The sequence below is a fragment of the Sturnira hondurensis genome, unplaced genomic scaffold (assembly GCF_014824575.4).
Source record: "Sturnira hondurensis isolate 20B ecotype Veracruz unplaced genomic scaffold, ASM1482457v3 Scaffold0015056, whole genome shotgun sequence".
Lineage (NCBI taxonomy): Eukaryota > Metazoa > Chordata > Mammalia > Chiroptera > Phyllostomidae > Sturnira > Sturnira hondurensis.
The window spans coordinates 1,932,060-1,958,756 of record NW_028087687.1 but is presented as its reverse complement, the minus strand read 5'-3'; the positions used below and the strand labels follow the sequence as shown (position 1 = coordinate 1,958,756).

At 46.3% G+C, this 26,697-nt stretch overlaps 1 long non-coding RNA gene across 1 annotated transcript; it reads left to right on the top strand.

Moving 5' to 3' along the window:
- The first annotated feature begins 485 nt into the window (after nt 1–485).
- LOC118999624 (uncharacterized) lies at nt 486–16,286 on the top strand. The gene is made up of 4 exons (XR_005069153.1): nt 486–619; nt 5,371–5,549; nt 15,320–15,653; nt 16,103–16,286. It is a non-coding gene; the product is annotated as an uncharacterized LOC118999624 (long non-coding RNA).
- The last annotated feature ends 10,411 nt before the right edge of the window (nt 16,287–26,697 follow it).

Here is a 26,697-nt window from a genome sequence, read left to right as displayed (position 1 = left end):
ATCCAGGAACGCAGAGTCAGAAGGCAGGGCTGCTGACAAGCCCTCTCCACCTCATTGCTGGGTTCAGAGCCCCGTCTAATGCACAGAGTGGCCAGGTGCTGGGCTGGCTCTTCTCTACGGGATAAACCCTGGAGAGAGAATGGGGTACGGTTTCCTGAAATGTGTTTACACCGCAGCAAGGCTGTGCGACCGGTTACAGTAGGATCCCATCCGTTGTCTCTGAGACTAACAGAGTACATTACGCCGTGTTATGGGAGGTCGGGCTGGAAAGGGCCTGGGGAGAGCCCAGCAGGTGGTGTGGCGGCCCTTTTCCATCAAGGTTGCTCAGCTCTGGGCCAGACCCGGGAGAGGCCGGGAGGTTTTTACACAGGCCCCCGCTTCGTCGCTGTGTGTGGTTCGGCCCCCTCCCAGGCAGGCTGATTTGTGAATGTGCTGAACTCCGGGGCGCTGGGCGGCCTAACCACAGAGCGGTGTTTTGTTTCTCTACCGGATACACCTGCCCAAAAGAGCAGGGTTCACTCCCGCTGCAGCCCCGGGCGTTTTACTTTTGAAAGATTGCAACCTCCAGATAAACCAGAGGGCACAACTGTGTGCATTGAGAACCCGAGAAAGCTGAAGAGTAATAAAATTGTTTTTTTTCTTTTGGAGGTAAGGGACAATTCTAAAGAGTTGGTTATTCTCCCCATCCCAACGAGCATTCTCCACTTTCGCATCAGTCATTATTTCCTGAAGCAAACCACCGTTTCAGCGATCTGTGGACGCCGCACTAAAGAGCCTTGAGTCGCAGATTAAGTTAGTCCCTCTTTAAGTTTTTTCAATCTTTCTGGTTTTGTCAAGAAAAACGATCTTCATTTGAAGCTAGTACTTCTTTTTTTTTTTAATATTTTATTTATTTATCTTTCTAGGGGAAGGGAAGGAGAGAGGGAGAGAAACATCAATGTACGGTTGCCTTTCGTGCATCCCCTGCTGGGAGTTGGCCTGCAGGGAACTGGCCTGCAACCCAGGCATGTGCCCTGACTGGGAATCGAACTGCGATCGTCTGGTTCGCAGGCCTGTGCTCAATCCACTGAGCTACACCAGCCAGGGCCGAAGCTAGTACTTCTTTAACATCTAACACTTGCTAATCTCCCTTTAAAAAACACTATAAAATGAATGCAGACCTCAGGTTTGATGTTTTTAGTTATAGTATCTACTTAAGTGCTGTAACATGGTCTAGATAAAATTTGATAATATTGGTTTTATTGTGATTATTCTTAGAATTATTCTTAATTTATGGCTAGAGACAGCAATTTACTATTTTAGTGATATTATGTTTCTTTTAAAAATAAATATGTTTAAGTGTTTAAAATCTGCTAATTTAAAAAATATTATGTAAATAATTGTGCAGGGTGCCATTCATAAATAATAGATGTCGTGAGGATAGTATGTGGTGGTATGTGGATACGGTAGAAGCTGGGGAGGGATTACACAAATACATGACATAAGGAGCAATAGGGGGAAGCAGGACAAACTTGCGTTTGAATCACTGTCTATCACCTACTAGATGTATGACCTTGAGCAGGTTATTCAACCTCATTCCACACCTGTAAAATCAAGACAACATTTCACTACCCACCTTGGAATTCTTGTGAAGATTACATGTAAGGCTGTAATGCACGGCCCTGGAACATAGTAAATGCTCAATAAGGTTATTATTATTGCTGCCGGGAATCTATTTCTACTTTTCAGAGCTGTGCTTGTGCAAGCACAGTGCCTGGCACACAGCACACAGTAAATTACAATGCTCCTGTCATCACCACTGTTACTAGCACCAGGCGTTTGTTCGTGTCTGCTCTGAAGTGGATATCAAGTTGGGATTGGACACGCGAGGAGTTTTGAAGGGGGAAGCCGGTGCAGGAGAGAGGAGGAGGGAGCAGGAGAAGGTGGGAGGGGAGGGCCGCTGCCTGTGAAAGGAGGAGGAAGGGCCGGAGGACTCCCTGACCGAAGTTCAGGTACAAGAGAGTTCGGCCAGACGGTGAGGAGTCCTGGAGACAAAGTCACCTGCTGGAGAAGCCCCCTTCTGTGCTCAGTCATTGGTTGGGAGCAACTCTTGGGAAGTGTGGCCTTGAACATGGCGGTGGATCCAGAAGGCAGCACCGAGGGCAACAGCTAATTATGCTCCCCACCCACAGCAGGCACGCTGAGCCGCACACAGGGTGGGGCAAAAGGAAGTTTCCAGTTGTGAGTGTGTGGGTTTATTCTTGTATCACTATGTATTAACTATTGTATTATTTTCCGTCCGAACAGCTGTAACCCTCTTTTGCGCTACCCTGTCATTGTGGCTGCTGCACATGTAATCTCCATCTTACCCAAGGAGCACGGATGCTGAGTGTTTCCTCCAAACCATTTATCCAGTTGACTGACCAATCACTGCAACCCAGGGAGGGACTGAAAGGATTTCACACCTGGGAGTGAAGTACGATGTTTGAGGGATGAAAGAAACTCATGGCCAGCTCATGATTTTCTGGTCTCAATGCCCAACCAGCAGGCCAAACATACTATTTACTTCAAGAGTTTATCTTGATCACAGCTGTTTATTAGCCCTATTTGTCTTCTAGCTCTAACTTTAGATTTCAAAAGTTGTGTGTTGAAGGCACAGTTAAGCACATTGACATTTTTATGCAAATCACAGGGCCCCAGATGGCAGGCCACAGGTATGTTTGGCCCATGGAATGTTAAAAAAATTATTTTTAGCTAACATTTAAAAATTGTGAGATACATATGTATATACACACACACACACATTTAAATGTTGATTTCTGGCTTCTCTTGAAAACCAAAGATCTGGAACATTGAACATAAATTTCTGCCTGACAGCATTATGTGGATAAAAGTGGCCGCCCCTCAAGGTGGGGCTGTTCTGTCTACTTTATGCTCTACCACCCACACAAAATACACGTATGTCCTTGTACCCAGCAGGCTTCACTGGTTTATATTCCTGTCTCGTCCTTTGTGCAGAGAGTGCTAACTGTCAATATTGCATTCTTCCCTTCTTCTATAATTATGTTCCAGCAGGACTCAGGACTACATTTCCCAGTCTCCCTTGCAGCTAGGTGTCACCAGGTGACTAAGTTCTGGCCAATGGTATGAAAGTGGAGTTGATGTTTTCAACTTCCAAACTATGCTTCTGAAGTATAGCAAGGTGCCCTCTCTCACTCCTTTTCTTCTTCTTGCTGGCTGAGCAAGGGACACGATGCGGGGAGCTGGAGTGGCCTCAGACATCACCAGGTGGAAGCTGTGTGATGGGAACAGCAAAGCAAAAAAGGAGGAAAGCAGGTCTCCCACAAGGAGCCCCGCACCAGCTCTGGAAAGCTTATTGCTCAGACTGTTACATCCAAAAAATAAACATCCACTTTCGTTTCTCTTTTGCACAGCAGCCTCCACTCAAAATACCACAGCAGCTTCAGCTGTATCTTAACTCATATACTCTTATTTAGTAGTGTTTCCTTGTAAAGAGGACCCACGAGGAAAGCATCAAGTCAAATTGCACTGAGAACCGAGATAAGATACAACCCTCTTTCTGGTAAACCCGTCATTGGAAAACCCTGCTCATGTCTCCTGGGCTCTGTTTGCAGGTGGGACCATTTTCTAGCCATGGATGAGTTTGTACCGGTGGCTCCTCTGGGGCCGGTGTTCCCCACAACCACCGTGTCTCAGGTTCACAGGCCACCGCGTCCCATTTGCATCTCTGCTTGGCTTTGAAGGCCACGCCTGAGAAGACAGTCCTCCTGCCTTTTCTCAGCAGCGCCCTCTGAGCGGAAGGGAAGTAGGAAGTTCTCGGTTGGTGCTGTTCGGGCTCCCGAGGGGCCAACAGAGGCTCCTTGGTGCTAAGTGTGAAACCGCTGAGGATCCTCACAGTTTCGAACTGAGCAGACCCTGCCACATTCTGTGGGGGTCAAAACCAGTGGTGGAAATGACTTCTGATGAAGAAGATGTTACTACCTCCCGGGGGGCAGGCACCGAAAACAACCTGTGATCGTGTTCCTTGGAATGATGAATGAAAGTACTGAATGAAATTCAGGCCATAGTGATGCCGAACTCTCTAGTGCAGCCTGTGACCAAGAGTCCTCCAAACCAGGACTACTTTGGGAGAACGGAAAGGGGAAGAAAAAGCTACTGTTTAATGAGCACTTAATGTACCATAAGCGTTATGTACATTTTCTCGTTTAGTCATCTCAAAAACCCCATGAGGAAGTATTATAACTATTTTTTCTTGAAGCCGAAATGCTAAAGAAAGTCGCTTGTCAAAGATTGCACAGCTGGGAAGTAAAAAGCCAGGATGTTGATGTTCTGGTGATTTATGTCCCTTCCATATCTCGCCGTCTCATGGGTACTTTGAGGCTGGCCTTATCAGACGGGGGAGGCAAGCGAGATCATGGACACAACTGTGGGGGTGGGAGTCTCTGGCTGAGGGGGTCGTTTGTAATGGGTGCAGGAAAGCAAGGAAGGCAAGTGGCAGAGAGACACGTTGCAAAGACTGGCTACCTGCATTGGATCATCCTGATGCCCCACAACACGAAGAAGATATCAAAATAAGTGCAACTCACCAGTCCTTGAGGGAGAAGGGATTATGGAAGAGGCTGGTGGCAGATACGCCCAGGGAGAGCTGGCCTGGCAGCCAGATGAGATAACTCTGAAAACTAAGTTTTACTATGCTCTGTACATTAAAGGATATTGCTGAGTAACCGGTTGGCAGGACGTGAAATAGAGGAGGAATTATAATGTAATAGGCAGAGAGAGGACTTAATGCGGCTGCTTGTTGAAATACACATGCTTTTCCCTTCGCTGGAAAATTATTTGGCCACTTGTCCGCAGGCTGTCCTTCGATACGGGCGCCCTCTGTGTCCATGCATATTCTTCTGCAAGGTCAGAGGGGAAACAGGTTGCCAAAGTACCTCTCTGGGACGCCATCAAGCATCAGACAAAATTATGTCAATGTTCCTTTTGTGATTCTCTCTTACCCTCTGCCTCTGCAGAAGGGGCAGTTCATCTTTATTGCCATTTCCTGGTAAAATATTTTCTGACAGCAGCAGCGAAACCCCATTCCCAGGCAAAGACCGGCTTTTTAGACAAGACAAATGTGAGCTCCGTTTGGCGCCGAGCGGCTGCTAAGAGATCTTCTAGTATATTTCTTCCTCTCTCAGCCATGGACGGGTGCCTGGCAGCTCCGACTTCCTCAACATTAGGCCAGTTTGTGGGACAAAACCTTCAGAAATGGAGACGTTGTCTAAGGTGGAGCTGTTCACACTTTGGTGGCGGTGGTGGTGGGGACCGGCTGAGGTCCCGTATATCATATTCCAGCTGTCACAAGAATGCTGTCCTCTCTCCTAGGTCAGTCAAGCTTTTTCTACAGAATGGGTCTCAGGGGATGGAATAAGATTCTCCAGACAAGAGCGGGAAAGGATAAAAAATAGAGACATTTAGGAGGCAAAGAGAATGATGCCCCTAAGGCTGTCTGTAGTGCGTCGACGCTTCTGTTTCCGCGGGTGTCGGAGATGGTGCCGCTGGAGGTGAGAGGCGCAGAGAGCTGGGGGGGGGGGGCATAGTGGCCCTGAGAAGGACAGGGACATCTGGCTTTCAGAGGGCTTCTCAAAAGGCTTCATCGTGCTTAAGCTTTCCAGAGCTTATGTGTGGCTCCATGACGCTGGGGACCCAGTTCCTTTCTTCTCTGCTATTTTCAATAAGTACCTTCCCTCTAGGGAGGTCAGATGATATTGAGGTAGTGACCAGAGGTAGTAATCATTTTTGACAAATGTTGCGTATAAGTTGGCTTTTACAATGAGAACACGGATGCCCGCTAGATTTGGGTAAGAAGACAAAGACATGCGATGAGGTGCTACTGCAGTCAGTGGCTTAAAATTCATTGCAATGCCAAGTTCTCTGAGGTAAGGCTCTCGCCTGCCTGGCAGTGATAAAATCAGAAATGCAGCCCTCGGCACCATCGATGACGGTTCTCTCTTGCTGTGACCTGGCCCGGTTGGGAGGAAGCGAAACTCGTTTGGGCAAGGACATGTCCTGTTTGCCCTGTCCACTCTTCCTGTGAGGCCCTGGCTTGGAAGCAAAAGGTCACAACACGTGGGCTAGAATATTAGGGAAAGAGGAAACAATGAGTGAAGTGGGGTGTCAAGGTCAGGGACAGTTCAAAATTTAACAATTTCCTTTCGCTTTAAGAATTGCTCTTTCACCTCACTTTTTGAAAAGTGAAGTTTCCAAGTGGAAAAGGCAATATTTGTCAAGTACTACAATTTATTTTAAGCTGATTGGGTTCAGAGTGTGAAGGCCCTTTTTATTCTCACAGTAATTAACAATCATAACAGTAGTAGCATGTGTAGTGCTAACTTACAGGTTCCTCATTTAATGCTACATATCCCTCTGAGAGGGGGCGGGGAGAGTGAAACTCAGAGAGGGTGAGTGGCTGGCCAAGGTCACCCAGTGGGTGAGCGGCCGAGTCTGGGGTTTCTCTCTCCGCCATCTGTGGTTCCACATTCTCAGGTGTGAGCGGTCATTTCAGACAAACGTTAGGCCTTCTGTTCCCAGCAGTCCTCTGGGCTGAGTGATACGGCCACCTCACTGAGCTCCCCACAGGTGTGTTGGAGACTCCCCCCAGCTCTTCCCCTCTCCTTCTGCACCCCAAACCACGAGAAGCTGGATTTCTTTATGGTCATTTTAGAAGTGATAAAAATTCTCAAAGGGAATGTTATCCCCAGTGTGGAGTTGGCAGCCTTTATTCATAAGGGCACATTCAAGAATGTTCTGTTTTGGTGAAAGGAGACATTCTTAGAAACTGAAGACAAAGAATGAAAGGGAGGAAGTGAAAGGGAGCCCAAAGGAGGATGTTCCCGTCACCCTGGGAGTCTTCGCTCATCTTCTTAGGCTTTAGGGGTCTCTGCCTTCCTTCTTGGGAGACATTGGGCACCACACCACCTTTATGTCAGTAAGAAGACCTTGTTTCAAATCTCAGTTCTGGTGAAAACTCTTGAGGAAACTATTTACTCTCTCTGAGCCTCAGTTTCTTCGTCTATACAATGGGGATACTATTATCCCTTTCTTTATTGGGTCATTGAGGGGACTGAATGAAATAATGCAGTGTTTCTCCAAGCAAGATACGCACACCGCTCATGATAGCCAGACGATCTGGTGATACAGACCGTTTTTACTGTAATAATTATGGCACATATATATATAACTAGAACACCAAACCTGTCGTTTCACAGGTCTTATTGCTCAGGGTGAGTCGAAGGAAAGAAATGAAATCAAATTTAAAGGCCATTTTAATAAAATGTTAAGCACATGACACAGGCATGACAAATCATGGACCGGAAGGGGACCAGGACAATCGTCAGGGACCCCTAATCTGATGAGGAGGACGGCTGCTGGCCCATCCTCTGCTGCTCAGGGACTAGACTCCTTCCCCACTTCTGTGGCTGAGGAGGGTGACTTGGGACAAAGAAAGGCAGAGGGACCCAGGTTGGAAGCAAAGGCGGGTTTACAGTGGGGACTGAAGTTAGCCAGCCTCCCTGTGAGCCATCCCTGGGATTTTGTCTCCCGTTGCTGCCCTCTTGTGGTCGTGGGAGGTCCCAGGGTCCTGAAGACACCGCTACGATTTACCACCCAGCACCTATGCACCCCCCCCTTCTGGCCCCTTTCCCACCCCCACCAGTCCCACCTGGCCATGTGGTATTCTCCCCAAAGTGTCACTCCCTCCTCCGGCCTAGTCTCCCCACTCCCCTTCCCCAAACTCCTGGTGGGTCAGTAGAGCACGCTCTGATTCTCAGGTGTGGACCNGAAGTTAGCCAGCCTCCCTGTGAGCCGTCCCTGGGATTTTGTCTCCCGTTGCTGCCCTCTTGTGGTCGTGGGAGGTCCCAGGGTCCTGAAGACACCGCTACGATTTAGCACCCAGCACCTAAGCACCCCCCCTTCTGGCCCCTTTCCCACCCCCACCAGTCCCACCTGGCCGTGTGGTATGCTCCCCAAAGTGTCACTCCCTCCTCCGGCCTAGTCTCCCCACTCCCCTTCCCCAAACTCCTGGTGGGTCAGTAGAGCACTCTCTGATTCTCAGGTGTGGACCAGCAAAGAATGCGTTCCCAGGAGACGCGGATTTTCAAAGAGGAACTGTTTAAATACCCAAAGGAAGTCAAACGAGCAGGAGATGAAATAGCCATATTTTTGCGACAGGAATCTTTCTTTGGCGCCCACCTTTCTCTTTAGGCATCTAGGTTCCCGGAGTGAAATTATATCTCTTTTCAGGAAAATTCTGCAAGAAACTTTCATAATACTGTGCTTACACATTCCTGGTGTAAGTCAATTACATTATTTTGCTTGAGGCTGAAAACCCTAAACTATAGTGGTTTAAGAAAGATAAACATTTATCTCTCATGTAAAGAGGGGCTCCCCAGAGCTGTATGGAGGCTCCCTCAGCCCCAGGTCCTCTGTTCTACTCTGGAGACCAAATTTGTTAACTTCATTTTAGAGAAACTGAATCCCTGGGAGGTTAGACTTCTCAAGGCCATGACATTGGCTGGCAGCAGAGGCAAAAGCAGGACCTTGTCGTTGTGCTGGACGCTGGTCTAAAGCTCTATCCCCTTGCTCCAGGGGCATTTGCACGATGGCAGAGAGAGAGTGAGCCTGATTTGAGCCCTGAAAGCAACTCGGGTCTGAACATTTCTCACAATGCCAGCAATAGGCTTGTGGAGGAGACACTGACACCGTCTCCAAAAAGTTTCTAATTTCACTTTACATAATGCTGTCTTGGCACCTAAAATCTAGCAGTTAAATAGAAAATGAATGCATTCTCTTTCTTTTCTACTGTGACCATTAAATACTGTGGATAATTAAGAATAAATGACCAACTGCTGGCCCCCAGTGTCTTTTTAACTTATCCTTAGAAAATATACACCGACATGTTTAGGAGTTAGGTTACCTTTTATAGGTAGGCACATGATCAACCAAATACATAGATAAATAGATAGACAACATAGACAGATAAATAAACAAATGGCAAATAATTCTACAAGGTCTGTCCAGAAGGTATCCAGTCATGTATTATGAAAAGTAGAGACATTTATTGAAGAAGATACAAGATACAATAAACATCGTACATAGGACAGTGACACCTCAGTCCCCTTCACCATCAACTGCCCTGTTGTATTTTTGTGAATATCATTGATAGTCTGAAATCTCTTCCCTTTTAAAGGTGATTTTAGCCCTGGCTGGTGTAGCTCAGTGGATTGAGCACGGGCCTGTGAACCACATGATCATGGTTCGATTCCCGGTCAGGGCACATGCCTGGGTTGCGGGCCAGTTCCCAACAGGGGACTCACAAGAGGCAACCATACATTGATATTTCTCTCCCTCTCTCCTTCCTTTCCTCTCTAAAGATAAATAAATAAAATATTTTTAAAAAATAAAGGTGATTTTAGTTTGGGGAAAAGGCAGAAGTTGCAGGACACCAAATCTGGGCTGTATGGGAGCTGAGTCACCTGGATGATTTGATGTTTCACAAAACACTCTGCACAACACGTGATGTGTGAGCAGGCACATTATTGTGATGAAGCTGTCAATCACCAGTTGTCCATGGTAGGGGCCTTCTGAATATCTGGATAATTCCCTGGAGGAATGTTCAAACATAACCCCAAATCTGATGCAGATTCATTGCACTACACACTCAGTCATTTTGAATGTGCAGCCACACAGTACACATGCTCACTCAATAGCATCTACCACCCCCACTGACTGGTACAGTGAATTCATCACTGTTCACACCTGTACGTTCCAGTTCACTCTCCTTGGCTGCCAGGTTACATGTCACACAAATCATTCTCATTATATTAACAATGGCCGGACCTTTTCTGGATAGACCTCTGTAAGAAAATGCAGGGTAAGAGAAAAGCATATTTTTTATTCTGGCATCTTCTCTGTAAAGTTTGAAATTTTTCCAAATATAAAAATAATACAAGTTTTAAAAGGCTCACTCACGCTGCAGTGGCGCAGAGATTGTGGTGGGGAAAGCACAGAGCAGAGCAGATGGTCGGGGTCAGGTTGTCGTAACAATCATAGGTAGGAGAAGAGGGTGGTGTAGACAAGGGTGTCAACAGGAGAAGAGACAGGAACGGCTCAGTTTCTGGATGGGCCTTGAAGGCAGACTAATAGAATTTGCTGATGAATTCCATGTGAAGCTGGAGAAGGAAAGCAGGCAAGGAAGAGATGTAAGGTTACTAAACTGATCTACTGGGGCGATGGAGTGGTCAGTAACTGAGACAGGGCAGACGGTGGGAGGAGCTGGTTTGAAGTGGAATATTGAGAGCCTGGTTTTGAACATGTACCTCGTGGATATATGGAGTATACTACTATCTAATTGTAATAAAGTGAAAGTTTATAAAATGGATAACTAGCTTTAAAAGCTATCTCCAAAGTAACTGTGAATCAAAAGTAATCTTAACAATGCAAGCGCAAGTAAATTTCCAAAACAACTTTGCATTTTTGGCTGGCAGGATTCTAAATGGGGCCAGCAACACTCTTCCTCTGTTTGGATACAGGAGTATTTGTGAGGGGTCTCTTCCTGCAACATCAACCCCTAAAACCAACCACGGAACGAAGCTGAACTTAGAGTCAGACTCCAGAATAACTGTGTTACAAGATGTTACACCAATGTTTTTGAATCGAATAACTCATGTTCAATCACATTGCTCTTATCAAGAAGAGTATAATGATTTTATTATATTTATTTTTATATAATTAATTATTTTATATTATATGTTGGTTTGGGGCATTCTGTTAAGTGAACTGAGCCAGACAGAGAACGACAAGTACTGCATGGCATCATTTGAGTGTGGAGGAAATGGGGAGAGATTGGTAAAAGGATAAAAACTTTCAGGGAAACACAGAGAGGGAAGAGTTGGGAGACCTCTGTAGACCGTGATACTGATTATTTGCAGCCAGGTAAGGCTGTTGTCACCTTTGCCGCCACCTGCTCCCCCTGTCAGCAAAGGTGCAGGTGGACTCGGAGCCACTGCTGGGACCCCAGCTCACTCACTGCACATGTGCCGAGGGCATTCAGAAGTCCTGTTCAGGCAATAAGTGCACTATTGAATGGAATACTGTGCAATTTCTAAAAATAATACATCAATTTGGATGGATGTAGAATGCTGTTCAAGATTCAGTAAGTGAGAAAAAGCCACAGGGGTAGAACAATTACAGTGTCAAATAAATGATACACGTGTTTCCATACTCATACAAAACTTCCGGTCGCAGTGGTTACCTGTAATGGAAATGACACTAGGTGGAAAAGAAATTTACTTTTTTAAAATGGCATTTATTGGGGTGACATTAGTTAGTATAATTATATGAGTTTTAGGGGTACAATTCTGTGATACATCATCTGTCTTTTGTATTGTGTGTTCACCACCCCAAGTCAAGTCTCTTTCCATCACCCTCTTTCCCTTTGGTAATCACCATGCTGTTATCCGTCTATGATACACACACACACACACACACACATTTTCTTAATCTCTTCACCTTTTCTACCAAACTATTAAAAATCATAAACATATATTAGTTCAAATTTTAATGATTTTAAAATATTCAGGCTTTTTGAAACTCACTTTATGAATTTATCCTGAAGGAATAGAGATAAGTGAATATTTCATACTAAAATGATCATGTCATCTATTAAAATGTGTAAGATTAGAAATAACCTAAATGTCTAGCCTTAAGAGAATGGTTAAATAAATAAAGGAAAATGGACTGTAATATAAGGTAGTCACATTTTTAAAAATCAGGTTTCTGAAAGTTTTAGCCAGATGGGAAATACTGACAATATGCTAAATGGAAAAAACCTAACTATATAAATTCAGCATTAATATCAGTAATATTAAAAATGCATAGGGCCCTGGCTGGTGTAGCTCAGTGGATTGAGCGTGGGCCTGTGAACAGAGGATCACGGTTCGATTCCCAGTCAGGGCACATGCCTGGGTTGCAGGCCAGTTCCCGGCAGGGGACTCACGAGAGTGAGTCATATATTGATATTTGTACATTGATATTTCTCTTCCTCTCTCCTTCCCTTCCCCCCTCTAAAGATAAAGAAATAAAATTTTAAAAATGCATAGGAAAAAAGCTTGGCAGAAATACCATCAAATGACAGCAGTGGCTGCCTCTGATAGTGAGGTTATAGGGATTTAGATTTTTCTAAGCTTTTTTTCCCTATTCTTTTCAATTTCTCTTTTCTTCAATCATCATGCATTATTTTGTAATTGGAAAGAAAAAGAAAGTAGGAAGTAAAAGACTACGAAAATCATGACATGCATTCCTGGCGTGAGTCAGGAGCTGCATTTTCATGTTTAAATCAGTTTCAGAAACACAGGAGTGGTTTCTAGGCAACCTGCTTGGGAAATCATGTTCATTTCCATTGTTGCTGGGAGTGTGTGTGAGCATCTCAAAGGAGATGTAACTCGAACTCTTGTGAAAGCCGGCTCCTGCTCAGGAAAAACAAGCTTTGCCACCCAGTTTGGGGCACGGGAGTTGAGTTATTCTGACCTCAGGGACACAATGGGAGCCTGAGGGGCTTATTTATTTATTTACTTATTAGCCAATGAGTAATTGACTTTAATAAGGATTGCTCTAAGTAGGTAAAGTCTGATAGATATTCAAGTCTCTGCTTACGGTTGTGGGAAACCGGAGTGGGGAACAAGAGCCCCAACCAATAACCCCAGGTGGGTGTCCCTGCTGAGATGTCAGGGCTGAAACTCAGTGGCAAAGCTCTACAAGATGGATGGCAGCTCAAGATGTGAAAAGATTGTCTTATCATTGTGTGAGCCATTTACCATCATTATAGATAATCCTGCTGAGCCACAGGGCTTTAAATCAGGAGGCAACACTGAGAAATGGAATCAGCTAAGACACCCGTGGCCCAGCTGGATGGGCTGGGAGGATGGGCTGGGAGGATGGGCTGAGCGAAGAATGCTTTTTAGCCTCTGGGAACCACGCTACTTAGGAAGAGGTTTGCAGAAGGTGCAGAAAGTATTGTCCTCAGCGCACACGTAGGTTTTGGTGACTTCGCTACTTTTCCAGCAAGAACGAGAAGCATTCTGCCTGATTAATGGGGTCAGAGCCCAGCTCTCATTCCTAGGTCGACCAGCAGTTAAAAAAAAATAAGGGGGTAGCCCTGGCTGGTGTAGCTCAGTGGATTGAGCGTGGGCCTGCGAACCACACGATCGCGGTTCGATTCCCAGTCAGGGCACATGCCTGGGTTGCAGGCTGGTTCCCTGCAGGCCAACTCCCAGCAGGGGATGCAGGAAAGGCAACCATACATTGATGTTTCTCTCCCTCTCCTTCCCCTCTAAAGATAAATAAATAAATAAAATCTTAAAAAAAAAGAAAATAGCTTTAAAAAAAATAAGGGGGTAAACAGCAGGCATTTGGGGTCGGTCATGACTGTCTTTGCCGTTGACTCCCTGGAGGCCTCGTCACAGCTCCAGTGAGAAGCTGCACATCCGCAGCTCTGGCCTCAGGAAGGACAGACCCACTTCCTAACAGAAGGGGGCGCTTCAGGGCAGGAATCATTGAAAGGGGAGGGTGAAGAAGAGCTAATTCTGTCTCTAAGTTTCTGCCCCCATGTCCTGCATTCCACTTATTAATGGTCCCCTGGGTCTGGCCACCCTCTTTTGCTACCCATGTGCCTTTTCCCCGAGGTTGGTGAAGGAACACGGAAGGACATGAAGCAGGGAGGGAGGGGTGACGTGGTCAGATTTCACAAGATCTGTGTAAGGACCCTGTGAAGGAGGGCCTAGACCAGGAAGAGGCTGAAGTAGAGGGACTGGCCCTGAGGTGATCTGCAATAGTCCGGGTCACACCACCTTGTTGGGTGTCAGGAGAGATGAGAGGGGCTGTTTAGAAGGTAGAACCAATTGAACCTGGCCAGAGATGAGATGTGGTGATGTGTGAGGGGAGTCTGGGACAACTCCCAGTTTCCCCATGGGAGATGGGAACGGTGGCCCCATTCAGCAAGCTCAGGAAAGAAGAGGGTGCGTGGGGGAGGTCCGTGGGGAGGGTGAGTTCAATTCTGGCCATGTCTAAAGACCGAGGGGCCATCCTGGTAGATCTGCCTGTGTGGTGAGCGCTTGTTGTACGGGAATCTGCAGGTTTCTGAGGGAGGAAGGCTGGATCAGGCTTCTCTTGGTGTACACATTCAATGAACATTGTTTTGAGTAGCTAATTAATAATTACAAGGCACTGGGAAAACAACGATGTTGCAGTATAAATGTGGGTGCTCTCACAGTAATGGACTGATAGTTGCAGAAAAGCTCCGGCTAAATAACACTAATTTGTTCCAGCTATAAATAACCCTTTTCTCTGCATTCGGGTTTCAATTACACAGTGAAAAGAAACGCGGTGGTGGGAATGAGGAGAGGGCTGTGCAAGGGCATGTCATGGCTACAAGGTGAGAACATTAGCAAGTTCCAGCCAAATGGAAAAGGCAGTGATCTGACCCGGTGGAAAAGAGGTGAAAGGCTAATGTCCTGGGTCCAAATCTATAAACTCCGTAGCTAACTAGTTGGGTGTAGTAAACATTTGCTACTACTTTTAGAGATATAGTAACAGTTTTAAGCTCTTTATATGCATTACCTTGTTTAATCCTCAGAGCAACCTCATGGTAAGTCCTTTACGATGCCTCCTTTGGTGATGAGTAACTGAACACGGAGACTCTAAGTAACTTACCCAAGGCCACTCAGCCAAAAAGTGGCAGTTCCAAGATTTGAACCCAGACAGTCTGGGCCCGGAATTCTCTTAGAGGCAATTAATGACTGTGCTTTTCTGCCTCTCCATGTAAAAAAGTTAGGCACGGAAACATGGAACAGACTGACAGTGACCAGAGGGGAGGGGGGAGGAGTGGTGGAAAGAAGGGGAAGGGACTGGACAAAGAATGTGTATGAATGACCCATGGACATGGACACAGTGTGGGAATTAACTGTGGGAGCGGGGTGCGGGATGGGTGGAGGAGGGCAAAGGGGGGAAAACTGAGACACCTGTGATAGAGTAACAGTTGAAAAAATGATTGGAAAAGGTTAGGAAATATCATTTTGCATGGCCTTCAATTTCTTACCAGTGCATGGGTTACAAAAGGGCAGGCGACATAAATTATATTAAGGCCTAATTTGTGGCTATATGTTTGTATTGCATTCTCCCCTAACCGAGCCTTCAAGGAGGCCGTGTTTTAAAGATTTGTCTCAGTCTTTTCGGGGAGAGCTCGGAGACTTTCTGTGATTGTGTGGCTTTGTGTTTGCAGACCGAAGCAGACTGCCGGAGCAGCATTATCACTCAGCGTTTAGGGTCCTGTTTGTTGGATTCAGCATAATAATAATGATCACAGACTTGCGACTAAGAGAAGCCTTGGTTCCATCCCAGCTCTGCTACTTGGACGTGTTACTTAAACCTCCCAAGCCTCCTTCCGCATCTGTGCATGGGATCATACATGTACCGTTTTAGGACTATAAGCATCACAGTGGCACTGGCTCACAGTCCGGGCTAAGAGAGGCATTAAGTGCACTAAGACGCGGATGGACATGTGAACCCTGGCGGACGCGCTTTCTAGGAAGAAGGAACCACAGAGTCTTGCTCAGGTAGGGAGCTTGCGGTGTGGGATACACTAAAAGGTCCACAAGGTGGTCTCACAAATTTACTACGAAATTAGCATTCTTTTAAATATTTAACAGCCAGTGTCTCTCTCTTTACATAGTATGTATATACCTATGTAAAGAGATATTATATACCTAATAAAGTAAAATTTATGATTTTAAGCAAATAACTTTCTCTAAACATTTAAGCATTGATCGTAAGCCTAAATTAAGTTCTTCTACTCATGTAATTAAAATCACAACATGAACACATCAGATTTCCTTAAATACATACATCATCTTTTAAAAGCTGGCAAAACATACACTAATTATCATAATGATTCTAGAAATTATTATGAAAAATTTTATTTTAAAATTTCTACTATCATAGGTACAAGGTTGCTTGTTCATCATACCCATTGTTATCCATATTTTAATTCTTACTCTTATTTTAGGTCTCCCTGAGTTTCCCATTTCTATACTTTTGGCTGCAATAATCATACAGATCATTCTCCCTCCAAAAAAAAAGTTTCAGGTTAGCCAAAGTTGCAGATTCTGAGTTATTAATCATTGATTCTTAGTGAGGATACTGGGCCTAGCGATTCACACTTGCACAATTAGTCTTCAGGTTGAGCCCTTTTACAAATAAGCAAGCCTTATTTCTGGTGTCACAGAATTTTTAAGTCCCCTTTAAGCTGAAATATATATGTGTTTGGGGAATCAGAGCATGTATTCTTTAAGTTTTTCACAATCAGTATTCCCCATCCCAGGATCCAGCCATGATTACACTGACCGGGCCTGTTGGTGGAGCTTGCTTAGGCTTTGTGAGAACCTCCTCATAGCCTAGAGCCTTCCAGAGCCTCGCTCCTCAGAGTGCGGTCCGTGGACCAGCAGAGTCAGCATCGTGTGGGATGCAGAATCGCAGCCTCACTTTGGACAAGTTGACTCAGAACCTGCATTTTCACAAGATAGTCCCTCCCCCCACCCCCACCTGTGATATGACTGTGCTGGTTCCCTGTGATTTGATTGCACTTGAAAGCTGGGGTGCACTGATGTACAGACTTCCTCTGCCTGCAGAAGAGGGACCAGGCCTGCAGTGGGCACTGCTCTTCCAGACGTGCGATTTATGTGTCAGAACCCACTACGGCTTCCTCTTTTCTAAGTATTTGAGACCTTATTTTAAATGCCGACCAGGAGAAGAGGGCTGGGACTGCATTGGAGGACCCCAATCCTGAAGAAGAGGGTCACCCAGAAAGCTGGGAAAAAACCAGATGAGCCTGACGGTCGTGGAAGCCCAGAGCAGAGGCCTTCCAAGCACATTAAGTTCGTCGGGTCCTCGTCCCATGCTGACTAGTGCACTGCGAGTGCTCCGCACACGCTAACTGTTGCTCCTGTTGTGGTTACTGGCGGTGGTAACCAGGAAGGGCCGACCCTGCCTGGGACAAGCTGGGGGAACTCGGGGAGCATCATCACAGAAGTTTCCCGCAAGAGTCACTTTCCCGGACCCTTGGAGGAAGTATCTGTGGTCCCTTCTGTGCGTTGTTGAATGAAGGGCTGATTTGCAGAATAAACTCAGAAGAAATAAGGTCAGAGGAAGTAGTCTGTTCACTGTTTACATTTCCTTCCGAGGACAGGGTGAGGTGGCTGGAAGGGAGAGGGTGAGAACACGGAGCCATACCAGCCCGCGTCCTCATGAATTTTTTTTAATGTAAACAAAAGGGTAGAATACTGTTTTCAAAATTCCTTGCCCTAAAGGAGTGAGTAGAAAGAGCCAGTCCTACAAAGCAGGTGAAGATGGTTCTGGAATGCTCCTGGAATAGTCTGTTTGGGCCGAGTAGGGTTGCGCTCTGTTAGAAACTATACTGGCCAAGGATGAGGGAAGAATAATGCAGAAACATTCGAGAAAGTTTATTGACAAGCCGAATATCTCATAGCTTATATCTGTTGAGTGGATATAATTAGCATTTCACTATTAACCAGGAACCTTTGATAAATGCATGGATCTCTGTAGATTTGGTGTTTGAACCTGTTACATTTCAAACTGTTTTTCTTTTGTGCCATCTCTTCAGAGTTGGTTAAAGACCTCAGACTTGACTTATGACGTTATTCTGTTTCCTGTGCAGGGACCTGCAGGGGTTTATAGAGACACCTGGTGGACAGCAAAGTGCAGTGCCCTGACTTTGTTAGAAAAGAAAGAATTAGAATTGTGCCTAAAATTTGGTTTATTTCGTGGTTGAGAATGTCAATCTTTCTGCCATTTATTTTTGTAGGACTAAAATTGTGTATTTAAAAATAGACATTTATTCCTTTAGATTATTTTTAAAGCCTCCAGCCTCTCTTTCCTGAAGAAACTGTTGACCAGGTGACCAGCAACATCTCTTGGGCAAAACCCATCTGGGGCTAGGACGAGGGAGAGGTGAGCACAAATTTAAGGATGTGCCAAGTTCTCAGTGATGAATACAAATAGTATTTAGTGCACTATCTTAAAAAGTCAAAATTAACAAAAAAGGAAGCCATGATAAACCAAAACATCAAAACTGTAAATACAAGATCAGCATTAGTGATTTTCCCTTTTATCTCAGGCTCCACTGTGGCTCCAAAAAGCACTGGAAAGAGTAAGTGTACCCACTGGTCTAGTTCCCAACCTGACTCATTCATCATCAGCGACTGTGTGTCCAGCTCCAGACACACGCCCACCTATGGTTTCCCTTGTGGCTTACTGGGCCCCCTCTCATGTGGATCAAGTGTAAGGAGCCTAGGTCAGTGGCAATGATAAGTGAAAAGAGAAACAGAGAATAGAACATTTAGAAGTAGCCTTGAAGAAAAAATTGGGAATGAAATTTTCCTGTGACTCTACTTTTCAGGACTCTCCTTCTGCCTTCCTCCCAAACATGCTCACCATTCCCATGGAGCTATTGTGTGCTAGGTGGACCTGAGCCTGAAACTTAGACACTGAGGACAGCTGGGAATGGTATATGGAGGAGAGCGCTGACCTGTGGGAGAGGCCCTTCTGGCTTCTTTCCTGTTTTAACACATCCCTTTACTTCCTGTTTATCAGAACTAGGGCAGGAGGTGAGGTGGGATAACTGAGGATCTGGAACCCCAGGGACATGCCACTTGTTGGAGGGAGGGGACATCGGTGGGTGACCGTTGGTAGCTGGTATATCCCCAAAGAGCCTGGGAAGGGTATGAGGTTGGTCTGCGTGGCGCTGTCTCTGACTCTCCCCTTTCCTTTTCCTGAGATCAGCAACCTGGAAGTCTAACTACCGTTAACAGAAAAGGGTCCCCCTCCCGCCTCCTCCCTAAGTCCACAGGGCTTGTCTTTCTCCTAACACAGGCGTTGTCATCAGAGGGATGGTGACAGCAAATAGCAGGAAAATATTGTGCAATTGTAACCACACAAGCTGCTATGAAAAGAGGAAGTAACAGACTGGGGTGAGAAAGGAAGCTCAAGAACAAAGGGAAATGTCATCATGGACACGGACCACAGTGTGGTGAGTGTGGGGCGTCTAAGAAGGGGGATAAATGGTAATGGGGAAAATACAATTAAAAAAAAAGAAAAATGCCAGAAAAGCTTCAAGGAACAAGTAGCCTAACAAGGAGGCCAAAAGGAGCTTACTGATGGGACTCCTCAGTACACGGTGAAGAAAGAGCCCGGGAATAAGAGGAAGGCAGGAGGACTTGCCTCTACCATTGTGTAAACTGTCATGGCTTTCAAATGTATTCTCTTAGGGGATTTCGGAGAGGAGAGCACGTGCCCTCTGACAAAGCACAGACACCGGAGCCTGGGGAGCCCGGATCACTCACCTGGACTCATTGGATACCCTGTATCGTGTATCAGCTGTTCTCCTGACCCAGAAAACGGCATATCCTTTATCACCTGCTCATGGCTCTTCATGAACTTGGCTCTTCTTTACCAATGGAGGTTTTGCTGGCTACTGCAGACTGTGTAGTTCGGCAAGGTCGCCATATTCATATTTATTGAGAGCCTGCTCCATTCTAAGTATGTGCTTAGCATGTTAAATTTTCTCTTTAATCCTTACAATATCTTTTTAAGTAAATATAATTAACATTTTTTTACAAATGAGAAAACTAAAACCTGAAAAAAGTTAAGTGATTGCTCAAGCTCACATAACTAGTGAGTGGCGGTCCCAGGACTTGAACCTGGACCACGGGACAACTCCTGTGTCTTTATGCTCTTTCTGTTGCATTAGGTCAACAGAGACATAGGAGATGCCTCTGCACCCTCCTCCTGCGTCCATGGCAGATGCTGCTCACTGATCTTGGTACTTGCACCTCTTGAGCTAGGACTATGAATAAAGCACAGGCTATGAATAAAGCACATAGAGAAATAGAAACCATGATCCGTGCTCTCAAGGAATTTTGCTCTGACGTGGGAGAAAGCGTGTTACAGCAGCAGAAGAGCCCCGTAAGGCTATAAAGGACACCCCAGACATGAGTGCTAAAAAGATTCTGATAAACCTGTACATCATTGGAGATATATCCACCTTCTTTTGTCTGTAAGCTGGCCTTTCCCCCACTTTTTGATTCTTTAGATTTATTTTCCTCATTCTAGGTATTGCTCATTCATTCAATCAATAAATAATCTTCTCTTTATCTGAGGGCACAGCAGATGGAACAAGGCCAAGTTCCCACTCTCTTGGAACTTCATTTCTAGTTGGGAGATTAGACAAGAAGCAAGCGAGGGCCCTGGCTGGTGTAGCTCAGGCGGTTGAATGCTGTCCTATAAACCGAAGGGTTGCTGGTTTGATTCCCAGTCAGGGCACATCCCTTGTTGGGGGCCTGGTCCCTAGTTGGGGGCACGTGAGAGCAACCACACATTGATGTTTCTCTTCCTCTTTTAAAAGGAGAAAAAAGAAGCAAGCAAGGGCACACACGTGCACATACATCAGCTGCTCGTAAGTGTGGTGGAAAAGTGAAGCGGGGAAGAAGGACCGAGTGGGTGGAGTATTGCTTTACTTAGGGTCGTCCAGGAAGGGCCTTCTGAAAAGGTGGCACTTGAGCTGAACGGAGAAGGAAGAGACCAGAGAAGAGGACAGGATATGGCCAAGGGCATCCCAGGCAGAGGAAACAGAAAGAGCAAAGGCGCTGAGTGGGGGTGGTGTATACAGTGCGTCTGTGGAAGAGCCAAGAGGTCAGTGCGGCTGGACAGTGTTAGAGCCAGAAAGTCTGTGGCCTTGCAGTTGTGGGTAGGGACTGGGTTATTCTCCAAGGATGGTGAAAAGCCACTGGAGAGGTCTGAGCAGAGTGGTGACATGGTTGACTTGGGCTGCAAGACAAGCACCTGGCTCTTGTATGGAGACGAGAATGTGGGGCAAAGTCCGGTGTTAGAAGGCAAGCCCAGCAGTGCTGGCAGGAGTTGGCGAGGGCCTGAACCAGGATGACAGTGGTGAAGAGGGGACAGGTGGCTGGATTCCAGGTATGTTGTGAAGGTGGAGCAGCCAGGATTATGGGCAGATTGAATGTAGAGTGTTATGGGCCAAATTGAGTCCCCAAATATCCGTGTGTTCAAGTCTTAACCCCTGGTACCTCAGAATGTGATTTTATTTGGAGATATGGACTTAAAAGAGGCCATTGAAGTAAAGCAAAGTCACTGGGGTGACTCCTAATCCAGTATGACTGGTGTCCTCATAAGAAGAGGAAATGAGGGCACAGACACACACGGAGGGAGGGCCACGTGAAGACACAGGGAGAAGGCAGCTGCCTGCAAGTCAAGGACAGAGGCCTTGGAAGAACCAACCCTGCCAACACCTGATCTCAGTCTTCTAGTCCCTAGAACTTGAGAAACTAAATTTCTGTTGTTTAAGCTACTCAGTGTGTGGCATTTTGCTAGGGCAGCCCTAGAAAACTAATACATGGGGTGTGTGAGCGAGAGGGGGTCAGAGATGTGCCTGTTTCACGTCATGGTTAGAAAAGTTCAGGAGTTGGGCCCTTTTTTCACCCCGTTTAGAGGCATCAGGAGAGGTTGTCCTGCTGGGTTTTGCCACAAAGTGTTTCCTAGCACACCGCATACCTCTAGGGAAAGAGTGTGACCCAGACTGGTGCAGTTATACAAGGAGGAATGGCCCACACTGGCGTGAACGTGTTTCGGTGCCAACACCACGCTGAGACATGCGGCTCACTGCTCCTGGTTTCCAGGAGGTCCTGCAGGGCTGCTGTGTGCTCTCCAGTGCCCACGTGTTTCTGGCTCTCCAACGGGAAGGCCCCTTTCATGTGTGAGAGCTCCCTCTCTCTAGGAATCTAGTGCGGGGCCCCTGGGAGCCTGTGTGGGGACACAATTTGAACTTCACCGGCTGAGCTTCAGTCAGTGCCAGCCCAGCCTCATCACGGGTCTGCCCACTTCAAGCTGGGGATCCTGGCTTTCCTTCCACTGGTGCTCTGTCCTCTTCTGGAACACTGACCCCTACTGCAGTTTTCTTGGGTCCGTTGCAGTGGATTTAAGGATTTGCAGACCTGTATCGAGGGTCAGCAGACTATGGCTGGGCACCTGTTTTTGTAAGTGAAACTTTATTGGAGTCCAGCACACTCGTTCATTTACATATTGCCCACGGCCACCTCCCAGCACCGCTGTGGCAGAGAGTGGCCGCTACAGAGGCCGTATGGCCTGTAAAGCGGAAAATACTCACTATCCAATCCTCCACAGCACAAGCTTGCCAGCCCCTGCGATGGGTTTAGGTGGGCTGACTCTCACTGAGTGGGTGAGAAGGTGGAAAACACAGCTATGAAACCGAGATGGGACTGAGGATTGACAATAATGTTAACGCTGCAATAAAAAGGACAACAAGGGAACGCCAGGACTGATACTCTCTGCTCATGGTACGAACTGCTTGTCGGGTAAAATTATTATCCTCTAACTCAGGTCCCCAACCTTTTCGGCACCAGGGACTGGTTAGCCTGCTCTTCCTCTGCTTGCCTCCTGCTGTGTGGCCCGGTTCCTAACAGGCCATGGACATGGGGGCTGGGGTCCTTCAAGAAGTTAGGGGGACAGAGAGAGAGAGAGAGAGAGAGAGGAGAGAGACAGGGGATGGAGTTGGAGGAGAGTGAGAAATGGATAGTTAGATAGACAGACAGACAGATAGAAGATAGAGACCAAGATAGAGTGAATTGTGGCTACAGGTTACATGGTCATTTTTTAAAATGCTGGGGTACATTTCCCCCCTTTAAATATCACTTATTTAGCACTTTTTATGGCCAAGCGCCATTCTTAGGGCTTCACATATATTAACTCCTTTAGTTCTCAAAACTACCCCAAGAGGCAGTATTATAATTTTCCTCATTTTAGAGCTAAAGAAACAGGCACAGAGACGTAGTAATCTGTTCAAAGTTATACAGCGAGTAAGAGGCAGGTGGGCTTGAATCCAAGCAGTCGATTCTGGAGGTTGTGCTTTTAAACTCAACATGATACTGCTTTTTTTGATTATGAAAACAAAGGCAGGAAGAAGCTCTGCCTCAGTGGGTAGCCCTTTGGACACAACTTGGCATCCCAGCTACCAGCCCTCATCCCACACCCTGGCTCGTGGTGAAAGAATTGGGAGACCATTCCTTGAAAAAACTTTGACTTTTTAATTTCGAGGCTCATGCCCAGGGTGAATCCAGCAAACTTAGAAAGTAGCTGTGAAATAGGTCCTTGGGCACAAAGGCCTGTTTCCCCATGGAGGCCCATGGGGCATCACTATGATTTCAGCGAGCTGGAAACCAGGGGTGAGCCGGTGTCACAGCTCTGAGTGGCCAGGACAGCTGTCCTCTGCCAAGAGCTCGGGCTCCTAGGGGAGGCTGAGGGTCTCGACTGGGCTTTCAATGGAGAGTCAGAATCCTTTCCCATATACCCCCTCTCTGGCCCTGTTTTTCCATCTGTAAACTGAGGGAGCTCAACTGGATGGTTTCTAAGAGTTCTTCATGTGTTAAAAATAGTCTGACTCTGACCTTGATCAGAGTGGCTCAGTTGGCTGGACATTGTCCTTCAACACTAAAGATCATAGGTTCAATTCCTGATCAGGGCACATGTCTGGTTTGGTCCCTGGTCGGGGCATGTGCAAGAGGCAGCTGATTGATATATCACTCACACATCCATGTTTCTCTCCCTCTCTTTCTTTCTCCCTCCCCTTCTCTCTAAAAAATAAGTTAAAAAATCTTTAAAAAATATTCTGATTCTAGATTTAATGAAATGGAGAAAATATTCATACCATTTTAATTTATGGGGGGATTCTTTATAAAACATTATGTTTGACTTTTGCAACTTTTTGTGTACAAAGTACAGGTAGCAGGATGAAGGTATTTGTCCTCTTCACCCCTTGATCCTTCCCCTCCCCCCTCTGCTACTAGGAGAGGGTCTCTTAGCAAAAGTGTTCCTTAGGATTCTTTGTCAGGCAGGGGGTCTCTTCCAAGGGACTGGAACAGTGCTGTTGGCCTTCTGGAATGGAACCACAGGGCTCCAGGGGATGTGACCCCAACAGGCAAAGGGTTCTCAGCAGCTTCAACCAAACAGCATTGAGCAGGGACCCTGAGGGGAGAGGCGAGGGGCAGGGGAAGAGTATTTAGAAGCACCCTCAGCACTTCTGTGTGCTCACGATCTGTACGGAGCAAGGCAGAGTTCTGCTCAGGGTCTGTCTGTGTCCTTGCAGACCCGAAGGACGGGGCAACGCAGTGCCGTGTTGAACATTTTTAAAGGATGTCTGCCTATAAACTCTGTCTCTCTCTGCTTGGATTCTTCTAGGTGTCCTTTCTTTTTCTGCATAGTGCTTTCTAATATTTCTGCACTAGACATGGCACTGATTACACAATAAAAATCGTGTTTTAAAATAGTAGGATCCTCTGAAATGTGTCTAATACCTTGGTACCATACTCAGCAATAGATGAGTGCCTGTCGGTCCCTTGGCTCCTTGCAAATCTGAAACGGTGGGACCACTCCGCTGTGGCAGGGACTGCTGCTTCCCAAAAGGGGCAGGCATTGAAAGGATTATTTTGCTCTCTAGAAGTTCTCTGAATCGTGGGTCTCTTACTTTCTGGCCAGAGTATACTCCCTCAGGGGATGGTTCTGCACAACCTGAGGTGAGATGCTGTTCAGGAGGTCTACCCATGAGCTGGCGAAAGGTAGCTGCCGGCCTGAGAATCCTGAACTTCCAAACTGAAATAGTTCCGTGCTCTGCGAACCTGGATTGATGTGCCAGTAGATAGGACCTATCCTCAGTTAATGGGTGCGTGGGAAATAGGGTGCACTTAGGAGGTTCCAAATTTCTGGATAGCTGAGGTTTATTCAGATTATTATTAATATTAAATCTTTCCCCATCACCATGTATCCCCCCACACCCTCTTCCACCTCCACCCACCGCCTCCCAGCCACAATCACCACACTGTTGTTCGTGTCCATGAGTTCTTTCTGTTTTTTTCTCAACTCTTCTACCTCCAGCACTCCCCCCAACCAAGCTGTCTGAGCCCACATTTTAGAAAAAGCCGGCTAAAACATACCTGCCTGATTTTTCTTTTGGCCTTATTGGATTCCAAATAGTGAATTCAATGGATTTCTTCTTCCATTAGAGTCTTGCAAGCTACAGGACCACTATATTGCAGGCCTCGCTCTCCCTCGCTCTCTCTCTCTCTCCCTCGCTCTCCCTCACTCTCCTTCTCTCTCTGGTTTGGAGCTGAGGAAAAGCTAGTGACCTGGGTATCTCTGGACCTCAGTCTCCTCACGTGAAAAGGAGGCGTTCAATTCAATTTCAAAAGTATTTTCAGCCTCGGAGATTCCAGAGCAGGCAGTTTGCTGATGGAGGCCTGCGCAAGCATGGGTGCTAGGAATTGTGTCCTTTGATGGGTGAGTCGGTCTAGGGCATCAGGAAGATAAGGCCTTTACACTCAACACCAGGGTACAGGCAATTAAGAATCACATTTAGCTGATGGCTTGAGTGTCTGTTCCATTTGGAGGATATATTCCTTAGAAGGGACAGGGTGACTCCTCTGCCAGCGGTAACCTGATGAACTGGAGCTATCCCACCTTCCTTGCTTTGACTCCAGGCAACTCAAGGAGCCTAACTGGGTTTTCCAAGGCAGATTCCCCAGGCATGAGGATGGCAGGCTATGGCAATGGAAAACTGACATTCTTTTGTGGGAGCAGAATTGGATCCCAGATGAGAAAAAGCTGTAAAATTATATTAAGTAACAGTCAATGCCAAGGGATGTCATCCTTGATAATATCATCATTACTTCTGAATCATTCTCATGCTGATTTGGTTAGTAGCCTTTGAATCATTTTTTAGAGCCGGTAAGCCCTGGGTAACTTGGTAAGTATAGAAATTCTGGATCGGCAAGGCTGAAAGGTGAAAATCACCAACATTTACATAGTGCTTTACAATTTTCAAAATGTTTTTGTTGCCCTGGCTGGTGTAGCTCAGTGGATTGAGCGCGGGCCTGCGAACCACACGATCGAGGTTCGATTCCCAGTCAGGGCACATGCCTGGGTTGCAGTCCCCCAGCAGGGGACTCATGGGAGGCAACCATACATTGATGTTTCTCTCTTTCCCTTCCCCTCTAAAGATAAATAAATAAAATCTTTTAAAAATGTTTTTGCAAGTGATATCCTAATAACTCAGAGAGAGGGAGGCCAGTGTTTTCCCAGTGTCTAGTTCGGGAAGGCTCAGTATTATGGCGGAGCTAGGAAGGGTCTGGGCTGGCCATCCAGCCTGAGTGCAAAACACAGTGCTGCTGTTTCTGAAGGGCACTGTTCTCCCATCCAACACACCCCTCACATATAGACTCACACACGCTACACGGGATTTGTGCCCAGTGGCACACCTGAAGCAGGGATGAGAAGCAGAAGGCAGAGAAGAAAGCCAAATGCCAAACTGTTCTTGAGATCTCGGAACTGCTTCTCTTTTCCTCTTCAAATGTTGCTCAGAGCCCGAGGCCGGCTCTGTTCAGTCTCCCTGAGTCCCAAACTCGGGTTGAATCTGCTTGCTGCAGGTGTGGAAAGTACCATCTTTTTTTTTAGATATGTTTATTTTTTATTTTTTTTAGATTTTATTTATTTATGTTTAGA